The sequence below is a fragment of the Passer domesticus genome, unplaced genomic scaffold (genome assembly GCF_036417665.1).
Source record: "Passer domesticus isolate bPasDom1 unplaced genomic scaffold, bPasDom1.hap1 HAP1_SCAFFOLD_51, whole genome shotgun sequence".
Classification (NCBI taxonomy): domain Eukaryota; kingdom Metazoa; phylum Chordata; class Aves; order Passeriformes; family Passeridae; genus Passer; species Passer domesticus.
Window position 1 is genome coordinate 138410 of NW_026990161.1, and position 19511 is coordinate 157920.

General features: G+C 48.7%; 1 long non-coding RNA gene across 1 annotated transcript; it reads right to left on the minus strand.

The window, feature by feature from the left end:
• Positions 1-15514: 15514 nt before the first annotated feature.
• On the minus strand, positions 15515-19309 carry LOC135292793 (uncharacterized). The gene is made up of 3 exons (XR_010354958.1): positions 19219-19309; positions 16081-16214; positions 15515-15805 (listed from the first exon to the last, which is right to left on the minus strand). It is a non-coding gene; the product is annotated as an uncharacterized LOC135292793 (long non-coding RNA).
• Positions 19310-19511: the final 202 nt, after the last annotated feature.

Sequence of the window (19511 nt, forward strand, 5' to 3'; positions counted from 1 at the left end):
CATTGCCTGGGTACTTGGGAATTCCTATTCTCTCCTCACTACCTTCTTTTCTGTCCCCACTCCTCTGATCCTACTTCCTTTTTGGTCATGTCTTTAACTTGGCTGTTTTCCCAGCTCACAGCAACAAATTAACTGGAGCAATTCCAAACCAGAAGTTACAACACACAGAATGAACGACTTTCATTTTTTTACCTAATAACCTTTTAGGTTCAGCAAAATATTACCTTATCGCTGACAACAGGGTAGAGGACTCTGATGTCACCAACCTCTGGATGATGACATCAGGAATTGCTGGATTGTGACCTCACCTTCTCTCCCTGCTTATCTTGGGGTTCCAAGGAGTTTCAATGCTTTTTGTGCTGTCACAGGGGTTGGAGGCTGGTGTCAGAGAGCAGTGGGCTGTGACATCACAGGGGGATGCATTGTGACATTATGCCCCTCAGTTCCAAGGGATACTTCTGAAAAATACCTCCCAAAGTAAATCTTTCTCCAAGCAGATGGACTGGCAAAACCCATGTACGATCAAGTGATAAGACAGTTTGTACTCTCACAAATTTGTTTTTCTTCCTCACACCTCTGAAAACCTCTAATTTTTTTGGATTTTCTTTCTTCTTTAGAATCTGTGAGCAGAAGACCGGAATACTTTTGCCTGTTGGAAAAATGCCAAAGCAACGTGCTCTTGACTAGACATTCTCTTGTCCTTACCATAAAGAAAAAGACACTGAACAAACTGAAACATCAGGGATTTTGTGGGAGCAGAAAGGAGAGACAAAATCTGTTTCATTCTTTAAGTTGTCTGGAAAAATTCTGCAAGTTTGCAAAGTGCACAGAGATGCAGTCACTAGAATGAGGCCGTTACTCACATCTGGCATCCCTAAGCCTTTGCCTCAGTTTTCAGAGAGTTTGTAAGTGAGGGATACATGCAAGATTTGTCTAATTAGTAAAGGTAAAGATTCACTTAGGGTTTGATGTGTGGGGATCTCTGCAGTCCCAGAAGGCATGCTGAGACCAATTTCTTTGGTTTCATTCCCTCACAGCAAAAAAAAAAAAAAAAAAAAAGGAAAAAAAAAAACCCAATGAGGCTCTTTCTGTGCCACGCTGTGGCAGCTCTGCCCTCTCACCTTTGCCTTGAGCCCTTTGGTTCTTTTCCCTGAGCCCCTGAGCCCTGATTCCCATCCTCAGCCAAGGGCCCCTGGAGCCCTTTCCGGGACTGCAGGAAAAGCTCCCTCAGCCATGACCACAGAAGAGCTTCTGGAAAAGTTTATTGTCTCTTGCTGTGTCTTAGTCAGAACTGGTATATATCAACTTGGAGTTCTAGAGGAACAAATTTTCAGGGACTATTCCTCTTCAAATCTGTTTTGTTCTAACCCAGAAGGAAGACAAAGAGGAGGTTCTCTGCTGGTGCTAAGTTACTTGCAATTAGTGTAATAGTAGTCATTAAGTTGGGGAAAGCAACAAGAGCAGTGCAGTGAGCACTTCACGCATTACAAGTTAGGACCCAGTCCAAAAGATCCCAGAGTTGATGCAGTTTCACACCTTGGTTTTGCCCAGGAAGTTTGTCTTGTTTGCTGTTTCTAGGAACACCCCCACTTCCCTGCTGAAGATCAGCAGAACCAGTCTGGGAGCGGGGCAGCTGCCAGCAGTTTTAAATTGAGATGTGATGATCGTTTTTCACTTAGGCTCTGTCACCTTTGGCTTAGATACAAGAGGCTTTCCTTCTTTTTCATAATGGGTATGTCGTGGGTCAAATTTCCTTCTTCCTTTTTAAAGAAACCTTCCTAGAGTTGAGATGGAGCTGTGGGAGAACCAATGCAATTTTGAATTGCCACAGTTGCTTCTATTGACAATTTACTAATGTTTGTGACTTGTCTGCATTCTCATCACAAGTGACATGTTGAGAGACCAAATATGAGTCAAAGAACTTCATTTTATTTTTTTAAATGAAAAACAAAAAAAGCGGTGTAGGAAAACTCCTATAGATGTCTAATTTTTCTCAACATAAATTTCTACATATTTGAAATCATGTTAACCTTCCCAGCACTGCCTTGGGAAGCTTCAGAATTGTTATGATCTGGCTACATTTTTCAGATTTCATAATAAGGAACTAAAGAATCCTAACAGAAAACAAAAATGTCCCATGAGGAATGGTTCCCTTCACCTTCCCCAACTCCTTTTTGCCTGCAATGCTGTCACCCCAGCAGCAGTGCCATCGCGGCAGTGAGTCTGAGAGGTGGCAGCTCTCTGGCCCACACGGTGCTGCTGGCAGAGCCGGATGCTGCCTACTCAAGGCTCAGGCAGGCCCCTGAGCTGCCGAGCTGCACGGCCAGAGCCATCTCGATGCTGCAGTGCAGGCCAGAGGCGCCGCTCAGCCGGAAGCTGCAGGACTTGCCGGAGGGCAGCGCCGTGAGCTGGCAGTGGCGCGACTGCAGCAGAAGCGGCCAGGCCGACAGCACCAACATCTGCACCCAGTGGGTGACTTTCTGCAGGTCCAAGTAGGAGCCCGTGCAGAGGGTGTCCAGCAGGTACCACTCCTGATCCATGGGCAGCTGGCCACCAGCGGCGTGCAGGAAGCACGTGTGCCCCAGCAGCTGCTCCCCGGAGCACAGGCACTCCAGCGCCACACGGATGCGCCTGGCTGGCGGCCGCTTGGTGCTCTCCGGGCTGAAGGAGTGGCCGGGGGGTGGCCGCAGGATGACCAGCGTGCGGTAGCTGCTGCTGCTCTCCTGGACGCTGCAGGCTGCGGGGCTGGTGTCCGTCCCGGCAGCTGGGTGCAGCTCCGGCATGAAGCTCCTCCAGGAGAGCACTCGGCAGACACCCAGGAGCTCGTCCACCAGCTCCTGCAGCACCTTCGTGCTGGGCAGGCCCTGCTGCAGAATCACAGAATCACAGAACAGCTGGGCTTGGCAGTGAGCTTTAAGGACTGTCCAGTGTGACCCCACAGCAATGAGCAGGGACATTCCAATGAGATCAGTTTGCTCACAGCCCCCTCCAGCCCTATCCCAGATGTGCCCAGTGGTGATGGGCTGGGCACAGCCAAAATGCTGCCACCCCTGTCTGCACCCTTGTTCTTCTCATGCTCACTCACCTTCTCCTTGCTGCTGAACTTCACCCTGACAATACTCATCTTGCTGATGGATTCCTCCTGCGTGCTGTGTCTGGCAGAGCCACACTTCCATCTCGTGACCAGCCAAAAGGCAAGAGAGAGCAGAGGCAGCCACAGCAGCTGCCATAGACAAAGGAAAAGGCTTTCCATGATGGAATTGTTGCCATCAATCTCCTGCAGGAGCTGAGTCATTTCCCAAAGCAGATACTCCTCGTGTTCCTGCATCCGTTTAGCTTCATTCTTTTCAATTTCTGGATTCCCTTTCTGCCCAGCTATGGTCAGCCAAGGCAGCCACAGCAGCTGTCGTACAGAAAGGAGCAGGCTTTCCATGATGGAATTGTTGTCATCCACCTCCTGCAGGAGCCGAGTCATCTCCCGATGCAGAAATTCCTCACGCTCCTGGATCCGCCTGACCGCATCTTTATCAATTTTCATGTCCGCTTTCAACCCACTGGGGGTGAATAACAGGGCCAGGATGAAGGCCAGTGTTGGAGACATGGCCTGGTGGGAGAAAGGGGGCTCAGCATGTCTGGCTGGGAGGGACCAGGGAGCTGGTGACACCTGCAATGTCCCCAGAGCCTCTCTGGGCACCTGCCACATTGAGAGCCCCAAGCCCCACTTCCCTCAGCCCTGGGGACAGTGCCCTGCCCTGAGGGTCCCAGCTCTCACTCTGGCTTTAAATCCCCAGGGCACCTTTCCCAGCCCCCGTCCAGACCAGCATTTCCCCTGCATGTGCACTCACTGGCTGCCAGAATCCAACTGCCCAGAGCTGCTCCTGACACAGATGTCAGCGTGACCTCTCCTCTGTGATGTCACAGCCAGCAGAACCATGTCACTCAGCTGCCAAACTGGCCGTGCCCCTGCTCACAGCTCCCACTGTGACCCCTGCCCTGGCATGTCCCAGCCCCCAGAGCCACACCTGCCCGGCCACGAGCCCCAGCCTTGGTCCCCACTGCCGGCCTCCGTGGCTCCTGGCCATCCTCACCCTGAGTGCAAAGCCAGCCCCAGGAGCCCCCCAGGGTGCTCTGGATCCAGGCTGAGACACCCTCAAGCCATCACTGAAAGGGACATGGATGGGGACTGCAGCTGGATCTTCCAGTGCTCACCACCCCTGACTGTGCTCCAGGTGAACCCAAGCCTCAGCTGCAGCAACTTCAGAAGTTTATAAGACTTTGTGTTCTACATGTGTGAATTTCATGCAAAAATATATACCAATGTGCAATTGCTCAAACATATTCAAGTCATCTAATAATTAATTTTTTTATAGGCATGGTTTCTTTTATAGCTATTTTTGTGACCTTTTAAGAATGCTTTCTGTTTTCAACATTCTGTTATATTCTAACAGCACAACTGTGTCTCCTTTTTATAAGGGTAGTTAGAAGACCCCAGTAAATTTGTCTTAAGAATATCAAGTCTTTAAAACCATTGGATAGCAGAGAGGTAAAACCCTCTAACAGCCTTACTAAAAGGACGTGTAACTAAATAAAATTTTGTCTCTCTGTGTACTCTGGACGTAACAAATCTGTGAATTGAAATTTGCAAATACTCAGTGTTTACTAAATCTTGCAGCCTATCACAATTTAATTTTTTCTTGCCAATGTATTCTATTTACAGGTTGTTCTCTGAGAAATTACCTCCGAGGGAGCCCTGCTCGCCCATGAAGCCTCTTGGAAACCTTACTCCCCACCAGCAAATAAATGGTGCCATGGTCAAAACACCCTGTGACTTGGGAAGCCTGCTCTGCTAGCACCTAGCATTGCCATAATTTGTGACCAAAAAAATTAAGCACAACAGATTTGTCCATCAGTTTAAATTTGTCCATCAGTTTAAATCTGGCTGCAGAAACAATATTGATTTTTGAGGCAGAATAAAGAAAATAGCAGCCTCAGTATTGATCCCTGGGGTTACTGCTGCAAAAACTTAAAAAAATAAATGCTAAGAGAATCGAAAGTGCTCGCTCAGTAAGCAAACCAGTGCTACCTCCTAAGCACTGAGTGAGCTGCTACCAAATGTTAATAACACCAAGCATGTAACACTCTAAAACCAGCAGCAATACACTTTTCACTGGTCACCATGGACACAGCTGCCACAACTTTGAAAGGATGTACTGCTTCAAATTTCTTCACACCCAACATCCATCCATGTAAACATCCAGAGCTGAGGGAGCAAGGACTTTTTAAGGACTTAAAAGTTAAGAAGAACCCAGATGGCATCAATGAACTTTTCAGACAATGGGGGTTGACAGGATAGGTTTCATCATTTGTTAGAGGAATTTTTCGGGTTGCAATCATTGTTTTTACTCATGTTTCCCTGTTTAGTTAAGTGCCTGCAGAGGTCCACTGGGGAAATCTTCATAGTAAGTAAAAACAGGGGAGTTGTGGAATCCTCTGACTCCTCCCCCTCAAGGAAGATCAGATCACAGAGTTTTCTCAACCTAGGCTGATAGAGAAGACTTAACCCCTGACGCTCTGCAGCACTTCTGCCAATCCACATCAGATTGCCTCCCCCAATGGCCAGCTGACACCGCCCACCCCAATTATTCATCCCTCATCCCCCCTACAGGTTGCTGCCCTTGGCCCTGCCTGTGCCCGCCCCTGTGCCCTCAGGTCACCGGTCACTGACCCCACACTGAAGTCCTGCAGACAACAGGCTTTGGTCTTTTGTCTCTGGTCCCTCTGGCGTGCTGGATGCAGTAAAACCCTTGCTGGAATATGCCATGCAAAGACCCTTCCTGCCTTCCTGTGCTGAGCTGTCTGTGGCGTGTGCATGTGCATGGACTGGAAATGGCTGTTCTCGTAGCCTTCCTCGGAGCGGCTTCTGAAGGAGACGCCTCCAAGAAGGTTGCAGCATTTCTACCACCCTGTAGCACTGCAACACTAAACAAATATACAAAAATCAACTTAGGTTAAAAATATGAAATTTTTTATAAATTGCTACACTGGCGATGTCAACATACAAATATCAATTTAAGGTTGCAAAACAAATTTATTGTTACTATCATGCAATGTAAATATATAGAAATATCAAATACAGTTTAAAAAATCTAATGTACTGAAACCCTCTACAAACACTCATTAGAAACAAATATCAATCAAAGTTTAACAATTAAATTTATTACAAATTACTACAACTGAACAGCCCATATACAAACACAGGAATATCAATATTCCTCTCTAAACAACCCTAGCCTAGAACTAAATTAACACAATTTCAGAACTGTACAAATCCATACGCGTTTCAATAGAATTAAATACACCACAGCAATGTGCAGTGTAAATATATATTAAGTGTTACATATGACATATAGTAAGACATATGTAAACATATTCTTAAGAATCCTATCTATAAATACAAATATCAGTGTACCAATAGAAAAATCCATCTAACTGTAACAGTGGAACTATAGAGCTGTACAACTGTACACATATGTGAATATAACAAAGCAGGGACATAAAGTGAACATAGGTACACATATATATAACTGCATACATATCTATATTTTTATATATGTTTACACACACACAAACACACATATATACATACATAACATACATCCATAAATGCAAGTAGATACACATTCATAATATCCCTATACAAATATCAGTCAATGTATGTAAATATCCCTACACTTGTAACTATCCAAGTCTAACTCTGCCCATCCATAAACAGAACCAGATCAGCAGGGATTGCAGCCCCCCATGTTCCCAGGCTCTCCCTCGGTCTCCTCCTCCCGTGCAGAGCAGCTCTCCTGGACAGGGACAGCAGATGGGACATGTGGGAAGCAAAGGGAACACTGAGTCAGTATGGGGACGTTTCCCTTGGCAGCAGCTGCACTTCCAGCAGGGAAGAGGAAATGTCAGAGCCTCCCCAGGAGGGTCAGAAGGAAAAGCAGCCGAGCGGGCCAGGCTGTGGTGAGCTGTTCACTTCTTTCAGGCATCCCAGTTGCTCTGGGGGAACTCCCTCATGTCACGTTATTGAACCACCTCTGCACTTACCAAGACTGTGGCCCCCAAATCAAGCAGTATTTCTGTCTCCAGCTGCTTGCACCAATGACAGGGAACGTCCTCTGACAGTGCTGGGGCACAAAGTTACCTTCCACAGCTCATCTGACAGGGCCTTGCTCTTCCTCTGCTTCCTGTCTTTCTCCTTATCTTCCACTTGGAATTTTCACTGAATTTTTTTTTTTCTTTCTTTCCCTTTGATCAGTGCTAAAATGAATGTTTCTCTTCCAAGCTTGAGTTTGTTCAGTGATCCTGTGGAGTGTTTTCTCAGAAGCCTTTATCATGGAATTGAGTGTTAATTTCAGCAGTTTTGGTGATTTTCTGTGTGATTTACACAAATCTCCTTTTAGTTAAGGCACCACTTGGGAAGGTATAAAGAGAAGAAGGATGTTTCTGTATGTCAGTCCACTAGTGGAATATTCATGGAGAGAGAGAGTGATTAGCTGCATTTTACATGTACTCCTAACCTGAAAGTGCAACAGATAACTTGGGGAGAAATTAAAGCCAGATCTCTCCTTCCACCAGCCTGTATTCAAATGTAAAGTAAATAGAGCAGGGTGAGAATGTTAGTGTTGAGTTCCTAATGTGCCTTATTAAGGTGTTCTTAAAGTAATGCAGATAAAATCTGGGTTGGCATTCCTAATTTCCAGACACTCCTTGTCAGTTTCATTGACTCTGAAAACACCAGAGGTGTGCCCATCCTACCTTATTAATCGATTTGGGGAGGTTTTAGGTTCAGATTCTCTGAGGCTTTAGCTTTTTAGATCTCTAGACAATGCTTCCAGGAATCTAAATGGCTTTCAGAAATTAAACTTTGCTCCTTTTTTCCCTCAGTCTGGTGCACTTGTGTGCACCAGAAACCTTCAGTGAATGGATTCCACTCTAATACAACTCCAAGCTGAATCTCTCAGCTCTGTTTATAGTTGTGGTTTACTCTCCTGCAGTGCAATTTTAAAATCTTCATTCCTTTTTATCTGTCTTTCTTTTTCTGTTTTAGCTTGCAAATGCATGCAGATGTATCAGAAATTATACATTTAATTTCTGATACATCACTTCCAGTCTAGTAATTTCATTTTATCCTGTTCTGATGTTATGCTAGCCTTGTATGTTTTATTCTAAGTGCACTCATGTTTTCTTGAATGTGGAAGTTTTAGAATGCAATGTTCTCATACATCTCCTTTCACGAAACCCTTCACTAACATCAGCAGAAGTAACTGTGTGGTTCCTTTCTGCTTTGTAGAAGATTTTGGGAAAGTCCTGCTCAGCTCCAAAAACCATTTATGATGCTAGGTAATTCTCCTAAGAGCTGAAGTTAATGGTAAAGCAACGGCAGCTGCTTGTTCACTTGACAGAAATTGGGAGAAAGCACACTGCAGATACTGAGGAATGCAGTGCAAGGATGGTGGGCATCCCTCAGTCATCCCAGCAGATTGATATCACTGGCAAAATTCCCTCTTTTCCAAAGGGTTTTCATTTGCTTTGGCTGTACTTTGTATGGCTGCAGGTCACATTTCCCTTGATTTCAGGAAGTATCTTGGCAGTAACTCTTGGTAATATACCTTGCTAATTCCCCCCTTGGAGGAATTACTCAGTTCTGCAGTCCTCATTATATGCCCTGTTTTAAAAGACTTTTATGCTATTTTCCCTGTCTTGGTGTCTTCACACTTGTTCAACAAGGTTCTCTTTCTGAAGATATAAATCACAATATCCCAAAGGATTAAAAATGCTTGCGTATTTGTTCCCTAAATACTTACAAAAGAACAATAAGAAAAATCCGTATAAATGCTGGATGTAAAATGTAAATAAAAATAAACTTGAGAGTTCTCCCAAAACCCTTATGAAAAAGCCCCAATGTATTCTATAAATCCTGATAATTTGTCTACAGAATACAAAAAGGGACATGTCCTAGAAGAGAAAATTTGTACCACAGTGCTGCACAGAATTCTATGCTTTCAAGCTTTTTGCACTTCAGGGGCAGTATCATTCTCTGCACTGCAATGCTTTGAGCATGTTCTGCTCACCGTGGCAGCTTTCTGCTCTCCCCTGGTACAGATCATCCTCCCAGCCAAGGCTGAGTGCAGCCACCACAGCTCGCAGCACCTTCCCGCACAGCAAGAGCCAAGCGAGAGAGAGATGACTTCCCCCAGCTGCTGCGTGTTCTAACACTGCCACCTCGCAGCTGCTGAGAGCCTCAATTCCTGGGTTGCGGCGTGTTAGTTTATTGAGTCCAATGTTCTATTAGCTTGTCGTATGTTCAGGTGTTCCCCGAGTTATCACAGTTAGTTTCTCCCCTGCCTTATGCCCTCCTACCCAACTGGCCCTCCAGGAATCCCCTCCCTCCTTCCCAGATTTTTCCCTGTCTGTCAAAACAACCCGGCCCCTTTGCCCTGTCCATCAGCTCAAACCTTGCCCTTTGTTCCAGAAAGTTCCCTGTCCCTCACCCTAAGATCCAATCCCTATCCCAACCCTCTGTCCTCCCCTTGTTCTGATTTGTTGCAGCCCTCAAAACCACACCCTGGGACTTGTTTATTGGTTACTATATGGTGCCTGCGCCCTGTTTTAAGAGTTTTTAAAAACAGATCATCCTCCCAGCCAAGGCTGAGTGCAGCCACCACAGCTCGCAGCACCTTCGCAGACAGCAAGAGCCGAGCGAGAGCTCGGCTTGTGTTCCCGTTTGGCAGTTCTGTCCTGTGTAACCTGTCCTTGCCTCTCCTAATAAATTTGCTGGATTTTGCACTGCAGAAGAGCCTCCTCTGCCTCTTTCACTCGGTGCTTGTGGCTCCTCCAGGGTCTCTACTGCCAGGCTGGCTTAGAGGTTCTGGCTCAGGCAAAACCCCAGTCTAGCCACTTCCCTGCTCTCGCCATTGCCCCTGGAGCATCACAGAGCTAGCCAGGGCTCCGGAGGACAGTGGCAGTGAGCCATGCCCTGGCATGTCCCAGCTCCCAGAGCCACACCTGCCAGGCCACGAGCCCCAGCCTTGGTCCCCACTGCCGGCCTCAATGGCTCCTGGCCATCCTCACCCTGAGTGCAAAGCCAGCCCCAGGAGCCCCCCAGGGTGCTCTGGGTCCAGGCTGAGACACCCTCAAGCCATCACTGAAAGGGACATGGATGGGGACCGCAGCTGGATCTTCCAGTGCTCACCACCCGTGACTGTGCTCCAGGTGAACCCAAGCCTCAGCTGCTGCACCTTGAGCACATTGATCCTTCTTGCCCACCCTGGAACGTGGTATTCCCACATCATACATGAGCCCTTTGCAGGGAGTGACCAGCTCCCAGCTGATCTGCTACCTTGGCATTCTTTTGTGTTTCCCAGCAATGAACTTAATGGATCCACTCATGAGAATCCCAGCACATCATTTGCTTCTCAGAGCTCTTAGGAAAAAACCTCCACTCATCACTAGTTTTTGCACAGAGAAGGAGGTGCTGACAAGCATAAGGCACAGACAGGGCCCTGACATAAGAATTCCTGAGCCATAGGATTCTACACATTGCTGATGCCAGCTGCTTGGTTCATATTTCATAGCCAGTTGTGGATGGGGGTTGCTGCTGACAGGGTAGGAAAATTTGGAGAAATGAAGGTGCAGAAGACAAGCAAAACCAAGAAGCAAGAGGGAAGACACTTAGAAATACAGAGCACAAGAGAAGACCTTGGAGATGGCTCAATAGAAAATGCCAGCAGCAGCGCCCAGAGCCCGGAGCTGCTCACTGCCACCACAGGGGCTCCTCAGTGCCCTGCTGGTTTGTGTCTGATCCCTGCTGGGCTCCCTCTGCCCCTCCAGCAGACACAGCCCTGCCTGCAAAGGGCTCCGTGCTCTGGTGTTCTCAGCTTGCTGCAGGCTACATTCTTAGCAGCGCTGAAAGAGGAGGTGAAACAAAGAGCCCTTTTCTGTGCTGCCTGCAGCTCGGAGTGCCCGGAGCCCGGGCCCGTGAAGAGCTGCTCCTGGCCCTGGCTGTGCTCAGCCCGCTGTGCCGAGCAGCCGCGGCCATGGAGACACAGGCGGGAGCTCTGCCCGAGGCCGGCAGCGTCGAGGCCCGGCTCGCAGCTGCGAGGACGCCGGCAGCCTGTGCCTGAGCCGAGGCCATGCGGGGGGTTTGCGGGCAGGGCTTTTGCGAGCCGGCCGGAATGTGCCGCCTCCTGTGTGGGCCCGGCTGCGGCAGAGGCAGCGGGAGTGCGGCGGGGCCGGCAGCGGCGGGCAGAGGCCGCGGAGAGCAGCAGCCCGGCCGGGCCCGCTGCGGACTGGCACGGAGCTCCCGGGCAGCCCTCGGCCGTGTCTGTGCCCGCCGGGCAGGAGCCGCGGCAGGAGCCGGCCATAGCGGCAGCTCGCCGTGCCCGGGGCCGCGGCCGCAGCTCTCCCCGCCCGGCCGCAGCAGCAGCCGCTCGCCTCCGAGGCTCCGGCGCTTCCCGAAGAGGACGGGCCCGGCCCCCGGGACGCGCTGGAGCCCCGCAGCGAGAGGAGCCGCCGGCGCCGCAAACGGCAGCGTGGATGGCGCGGCCTGAGGAGGAGCAGATGAGGCTCTTGCTGGGCCACGCTGTGGCAGCTCTGCCCTCTCGCCTTCACCTTGAGCCCGTTGCTGCTTTTCCCTGAGCCCTGATCCCCGTCCTTGGCCAAGGGCTCCCGGAGCCCTTTCCAGGGCTGCAGGGAAAGTTCCCTCAGTCACAGAATCACAGAATCACTGGGTTGGAAGACACCTTCAAGATCATGGAGTCCAACCCATGCCTTAACACCTCAAGTAAACCATGGCACCCAGTGCCACATCCAGTCTTTTCTGAAACACTTCCAGGGATGGTGACTTCACCAGCTGTCTGGAGGGGTCTGTCCCAGGAAGAACCAAGATAGCACTGGGGCCTTCTACCTCCCCCCCAGTAGTGCTTGGAGCTCTGGAGGTTTGTCTTTCTGCTTAGGGAAAGGCCGTGGAAAAGTATTGGGAAAACTAGTCACTAATAGAGTAGCTTACAGAGCTACAAATATATGTGCAAAGAATACAGAAAACATAGAAAAGAAAAATGGCAAAACCCAAACAGCATGAGCGTGGTCTTGGGCATGATCACATAGATCCAAATGGTCTTCTCAGCCCTATATCTGTTGTATTTCTGAGAACCAAAGGAATCCTGCTGGAGCCTGTGGGGAGATGGGTTTGGGAGGTACAAGTTCATTCATTTTTTTTCTCCTTGGGGCAGCTCCTGTTCCTAACATCAGCCGAGCCTGTCTCCAGCCTGATGCCTCTGATGGTTGCAGCCAAACAATTCATGGCAGGCAGAAGACATGACTTTCTCCAGTGCTATCTGTGAGTGGGAGTCAGAATAAAAACTACAGAACCCACAGCTCCATTGGAAAATTCCCTTCCTTTTCATTCTGTAAATAAGTTCTGTGTCCACTTCTGAATTGTCAGTTATTTGTTAAGGATGGGAAGTTCTCTTTTACAAATTTTTTAATGTGGTTTGCAATTGGATAAGGGTCTCCTTCCTTCACAAACTCCAGCCCAAACTGCCTTTGGAATATGGCCCACTGGGCAGTTTTTGCCAAGCCATGGTATGTCTGGATAAGAAAGCAAGGGCAATGGTATTTGCAGCTAAAAGCCAACAAAGCCTGGGACAGCCAAAGCATCCTGTGGAGATCCAGGCCTCCAGCTGTTACTAGAAATCAGCAGAGTTCCAGCCAAATGGTTCTGTGTCACTAAGTGCAATCTCTTTGCCTGGATCAGAGCCTTGGTCAACAGAAAAAGCAGAAAGATCAGCAAGGGTGATCCCAAAGGCCCACAACAGCATTGTTATGTTGTTATTTTGCTCATCTTGTTTAAGTTTGCAACTAAATGTTGAGCTGATGGGGGGGGGGGGGGGGTTGGGGGGGGCGTGGGTAAGAAAAGAAAAGAGGCTTATGACAGGGCCATGACATTCTACAAGAGGAATCACTGGTGTGCCTGGTGTACATTTCCTGGACCTGTCTCAATTGCATTAAAGAATTGTAGCCCTGATTTAAAACAGACAGGTAGGAAACTACCTTTGAGAGCCAGAGGCTAAAATGGCTTGTGGATTTTTTTTAAGAACGAGGACATAAAAATTACCAACTGCAATAAATAAAGAGTTAAAAAAGAAGTATTTTGGTATATGAATAATTAGAAACACAAAAATGTGGAGATGGGAATGCATGTTTTCATGAAAATAATGAAATTCTAGACAAAAAACACAGGGCTGTTGACATTTCTCTCTCCTCCTGTGGCATTCTTGAGTGCTCTAACCACCTCTCCAAAAGACCTAGAAACAAAAGAGAAGCAGTGAAATGAGAAGCTGTTTAGCTCTTGGAGTGAAAGCCAGCCCACACAGGAGATGTCTCCTGCAAATGCCCAGAACCTGCAGGATGCAGGAGGGCTCTGCCAGAAGGCAGATGATGCATTTTCCTCTCAAGTGCATGGGCACTGCGCCTATTCCTGAAGCACTGGGGTTCACTGCCTCAGCTCCTAAAGAGAGTTTGTTCTTTCATCTTGGGTTTCAGTTTCTAAACTGTGTGGTTCCTATCCTAACCACAGATTATTTCCTTCAGCAAACCATGGGAAAGAAATGTTCCTGAGAACTGTAATCTGACAGCTTTGATAAGGGGGTTGCCCTTTCAGGCAAGCAAGATTCTTCTTTTTTCATTAGTGTGTCAGTATGATTGTGAGACATACAGAAATGCTAAAGAAATTAACACAGAGCTGTCCTACACTTGAGAGACAAGGAGATCTTCCAGGTCCTGCTCCTTGATGCAGGCAAGACCTCGGCAGCATGAAGATGTCTCTGACAAAGCCTTCTGAGCACACTCACAAATTCTGAGCAGCACTGAGAGATGGGACAATCTATCCTCAGGGTGTGAAGATGTTTCCAGCTGGCCTGACTTCATGCTGGATAGACATTTCCACCAGAAAAACTCCTGGCCCATGGTTGTGTAGAAGTAACTGCATTTGGACTCACCCGCTGCCAATACGTCCCCTTTCTGTGTATTTAATCACAGGGTTTTCCATGGTCACCATTCTCTCCGAGGGAAACAAAATACAAGATGCTCACTTTTAAGCAGAGATCCGAGCTTCCAGGAGATACAAAAGGCAGCCCCACTGTCAGGGACTCTGAGCCCTTTGTGGTCAGCTGGGTAACAATAGTAACAACCACAATAGCAAAAACAAACCAAAAGAAAACAAACAAACCCCACAAAAATAAGCAAAACAAAACAACAACCCTTCCCCCTCAACCAAAATGACAAAAATAAATCCCCAGCCAAAAAGACAAAACTCCAAAACCAGTCAACTTCTGTGAGGTTTGTTTGCTCTGATGACTATTTGGGAGTCAGGAATCTAAGGAGAATTTAAGAAGCTAAAAATTGTGTTCAGTTTGGCCACTAGCACACAGGACTTGTCCAGATGATTTGCTTGTCCACAGCCTTCATCTGGTTCAAAAACAATCGCTGCTTCAGCCTTTAGCAGAGAGGGAAGCTCAGGCAAAGCCAAGCCAGTCCAAGCTGCCCGCAGAGGCAGCAGGAACACCCAGAGCGCTCCCTCACTGCCTCAGAGCACAGCACTTCCTCTGGGGAGTCCTGAATGTCCCCAGTGGGACACCAGACTCAGGAGGAGCATTTGGTACAGCTGTGCTGACACCTGCACAGAGTACACTGTCCCTCAGACAAGAAATACGCCACACTAACCCAGTATCTCCAGGTACTTCTCAATCTCCGGTTTCGGAGCAGCCATGCTGATGTCAGACCTGGAGATGAACAAACTGCCCCAGCTCGAATTCCCAGGTTCAACAGAATAGATTCCCCCAGGTAATGCTGCAGCAGCAGGTTTAGTGCCAGAGTCCATGTAGGTGTGCTGAACCTGTAGCACTTCTGGTGGGGACAGTTCCTGTGCCTCACGCCAACCTTGGGGCCCTTCATTGCCTGTTGTTTGCTGGAAGTCTTTGCGGTCTGCCAGGTGAGATGTCGACACTTGCACCTCAAGTCAGAGAACAAAGCAATCAGAGACTACAGCTTGTCCCTATCAGCCAAGAGTCATTGACTGTGAGCAAAGGGAAAGAACAGATATACAAGGGATACAGACAGCATGTTTCAATCCTCCTCTGGGTCACCATGTTCCCCCTGTAAAGAAACAGAGAGAGCAGGAACATGCCAGCAGGAATCAATTTGGATGATTGCTGGCCAAAAGCCAAAGAACAAGTCCCACTGTCCAGGGCAGCACTTGAGATCCAGCAGGAAATGTCCTTCAGAGTGACTGTGATATATACTAGAGCAGGATGGCACTCAGAGGCACGGCCCCACTCCCTGCTGCTCTGCACTGAAAGGCAAGAAGGGCAGAAAGCATCAGTTTGGTGACTGCAGTGGCTGTCCCTCCTTCACTCACTTGCTTTTGTAGAGCCTGAGGGAGGTGATTAACTTTCTCTCTGATGATTTTCATTTCTTCTTCCAGCCTCTTCTCCCTTGCCTTGTTCCTAGCTTCAGATTCCTGCAGCTCTGCCTGCACATCTTCCTTGATGGTTTGTAAACAACAATGGAGAGGAAGTTTCATGAGTGGAGTGGCTGCCACTCTTTCTCTCACCTGGTTTTGTTGATCGCCCCTGTGCTGATGGAGATTCATCTCCTCTTGAATTCTTCTCATGTCTTCCTTGTTCTTTCTCTTCACTGCCATGATGGCACTCTGAGCTTCGGGCAGCTCTGCTTGTGGCTCTGCCTTGATGTTCTGTACACACAAATGCAGAGCAAGTGACTGGGAGCTGCCATCATGCTCAGCTTTTTCCTCTTGCAGCCTCAAAATCACATCTATTCAGCCACGTCTTTCTGCTTCCCTACCCACCTCTGCTTCCACTGCAAACCTCCTGTCCCAGTGCTGATCTCTGCAGATTCCAAGGCTCTGTGCTTTCAGTGCCTGTGGGACTCCTGGCCTCCTCAGTCCCAAGAGCTGTTTTATCCCCCTCTTCCTGCCCTTCCCTCTGTCACCTGGCCAGTCAGGCTTACCTGGCCATTCTGCTATGGCTCTTCCACCTGCTGCCTGAGCTGCTCTTCCTGCTCTCGGGCTGGGAACAGCTCTCCCTGAGCCTGGCATGGCATCTCTGATAAGCAGTCTGCCCCTGCTCTTTCTCTAGAAAGACCTTCACAGAAAGCAAGAGAAAATGGGTTTCAACTTCCCATGTGATATTTGTGAGCCAAGACTCAAAGACTGATGGGCTCACACATTCCCAAAGCTCTGTGCTGCTGCTCTCCTGGGTCATTCTCTGCCCGTGGGGAGGCACAGATTCCAAAGTGACCCTGGCACTACAATCAGGGGCCATCTGGCACTGAAGCTCCAACAGCCTCTCAGGCAGCTGACAGGGAAGGTGTGGCATTCCTCAAGGCTCTGGTGAGGGCCTCCCTCTGCTCCTGCCATGTCCTCTTTGTCTTTCAGTAGTGACTGACACCCAGCCCTGTCCCACAGCTCCATCCTGGCTCTGCAGGTGGCTTCCTGGCTGAGCTCACTCCTTGTGAGAGACACTTCTGCAGTTCACGTTCTCCTCGGGCCTGCACCAGCATTCCTGCCTTTCTGACATCTACACTCTTGTTAGAAATCCTGGTCATTCAGGAGATAGGGATGCGTGCAAAGATACTTTGATGTATGTCACAGAGCCTCTACAGCCGCCTCAGTATATGGAAGAGGACCAAGGTGTTTTTTCTCCCTCTTTTGTCAACTGAGAATTCTGACCAGCAGTAACAGAGACTCTCATAAGGCCCCAATTAACGAATGCACTTACACACCCCTGGGGATGCCAGTGAAGGAAACCGTGTGTCATGTAATGCATGTATGAGCAGAGTCACCAAACAGCACCTAACCATGGAATTGTTCCACCTCTCTAGGACAGGCAGAAATTTAAAGAATTAAGTGGGGACTTCAGGGCAGAAGAGGCCGGAGAAGGAAAACAGCTTTGAGGGGGAAAAACCCCATATCTGGAGGGGGAAACATCTCTGCCTGCTCAGAACTGGTACACGGAACATGTCTCTAATCCTCTCCTGAAAGGGATGCTTTAGGTGAGGTTTGCACCTCCAACATCCTTGGCCCAGAGATGGGAAGATTCAATTATGTAAAAGTTACATAGATAGATAGATAGATAGAAGATAGATAGACAGACAGACAGACAGACAGGTAGATCTCACTACTATAATCTGTCTTTACTGTCCTCTCTCACATCAAAACTTGGTAGGCAGTGCCCCCACTCAGCAGCAATCCTGAGATTGCTGTCCTGTTGCTTCAATAAACCACACTCTTGGGGAATTTGGAGCTTGTAGGTACTTATGGAAAACGATCTGACCCAGAGCATTGCACTGAGAACTGCACTCTTTCTGCATCTGTGCTTGAGCAAGTTCTTCTCTTGGACTCAACCACACTGACACTGCTGAAGTGGATGAAATCAGAAATGCTGCCCAGCCCCTCCCAGCTCCTCTGATCTCTGAGGACCGGTTGGAATAAAAGGCCAATGATATCCTGCTCAATTCCCGAACACAAAACAAATTGATTCCCTGGGCTGCAAAAAGCCACAGGCGTTGATAACCTGAAAGTGATCTCAAATGCCATACTGGCTGGCCAAGAAATACACAGTTTCATCTGCACCAAGGTGCTAGCACTGAATGATGTCTTGTCATGCAAAACTATTTCATTCTACAGCAGTGACACCTTAGAAATTAAAATTCTAGCAGAACCAGTACCAGTCCTGTAAAAGGACAGAAAATAATGAGGAAAAGCAGCATGGATGGGAAAAAAAGAAAATGAAGAAGCCTCATTCTCCAAGCAAAGACAAAATAGCAGTTAAAAAAAAGGGGGGGAAAAAGTAACTACAAAAAGTGGCTAAAATAGTTCAATGGAGAGAGTAGAAGCTGAAGGTCCCCTCACGAGCCACCCGTTGTCCAGACTAAAGCTCCCTCAGCACCTCGTCACTGGGCTTGTGCTCCACACCCTTGATCAGCTCCCGTGTCCTTCTCTGCACCCGCTCCAGCCCCTCAGTGACATTCTGCTTCACAGGGGCCACAACTGCACACAGCAGTCACTGCAGCTGTGGCCGCAGCGCTGCCCAGCACAGGTCAACGCTCAGTGCCCTGCTCCTGCTGCCCCTCTGCTGCTGACACAGCCCACCATGCCCTTGGCCTTCTTGGCCACCTGGCCACAGGCTGCCTCACGTTCAGCTGCTCTGGACGGGCAGCACCCCTGGCTCCTTTTGGCCTACGCAGCTGGCCAGCCAAAAAGTTGCCCATCTGACTTCAAATACTGCATCCTCCATTTCAATACGTCCCTCCTGTGCAGAGCAACACAAGAGAGCACTCAAGGACTTGCAGCTTCACCCTCACTCCAGGCTCCAAGGCACTTTCCAAAGCTGCAGACTTCACCATGGAACAGAGCCACAGAAATTCGCCACTTCTGCCTTTTGCCTGACAAGAAGGCTTCGCAACTGCGCAGTTCCTTTCCTTGGCCACACGGGACAGAAATGGCCCCCCACAGCTTCAGGGACAGCGCAGTCATCTCCTTGCAGCTTATCAAAAGCCAAAAGACAGCTGGGCCAAAAGAGTCTGTACAAGTGAAGAACTCCTCAGGAATACTGCAGAACACTTCCACAAGCCAAACACACCTTTCCACGATGGAAAAACCAACATAGCCCTGGGATCTCCAGCACTGCCATGTGTGCCCTTGGACAAAGCACTGCAGAAGCCCAGAAATAGAGCTTCACTGAGTCAGGCAGCCAAAGGGTCATCCAGAGCCCCCAGCTCTTCGGTGCCTCAGCATGACAGGTTAAAGGCCAATTTTGAGCTGTCACTGCCCACAGGAAATGGCTACATCCTGCAGGACTCCAGCACTTGGCATCCTCGGCCAGCAACAGCAAGTGCTGGCTGCTCAGAAACTTGCACCTCTGCCTTGCACTAAAGACAGCAGCACCCACAACTGGCACTTAGTCTCTTGGAATGATTGGGCTGTGCTGTGAGCACAGCTGGACGCATGTGGTTGTCCTGCTCATTTTGCTCCTTTTTGGCTTCTTGTCCAGGAGCAGAAGGAGCCAGGGGAGAGATGGCTGTTGCTTTTGTCGTCTGTGGCAAGAGAGAAGCATGAGGGACAGGCTGTTACCTATCATTTCTAACCTCATTTCTCCTTGCATCTACAACCACATCTTCTAAGAGAACTCATCAACTGTGTCACAATGGCCCCTTGGTTCCATGACACCCCAAAGCATCATAATGGTCTCCACAGTTCTATGAGGCCCCTTGGTGTCACAATGGACCCTCTGTAGATGGGGCCTCACAGTGTCACAATGGTCCCTAGTGTCCATGGAACCATACAGCTTTAGTATGGTCCCCCTGTTCCATGAGGCGAGTGAAATATCACAGTGCTCTCCATGATTCCATGAAGCCCCATGGTGTAACAATGGTCCCTT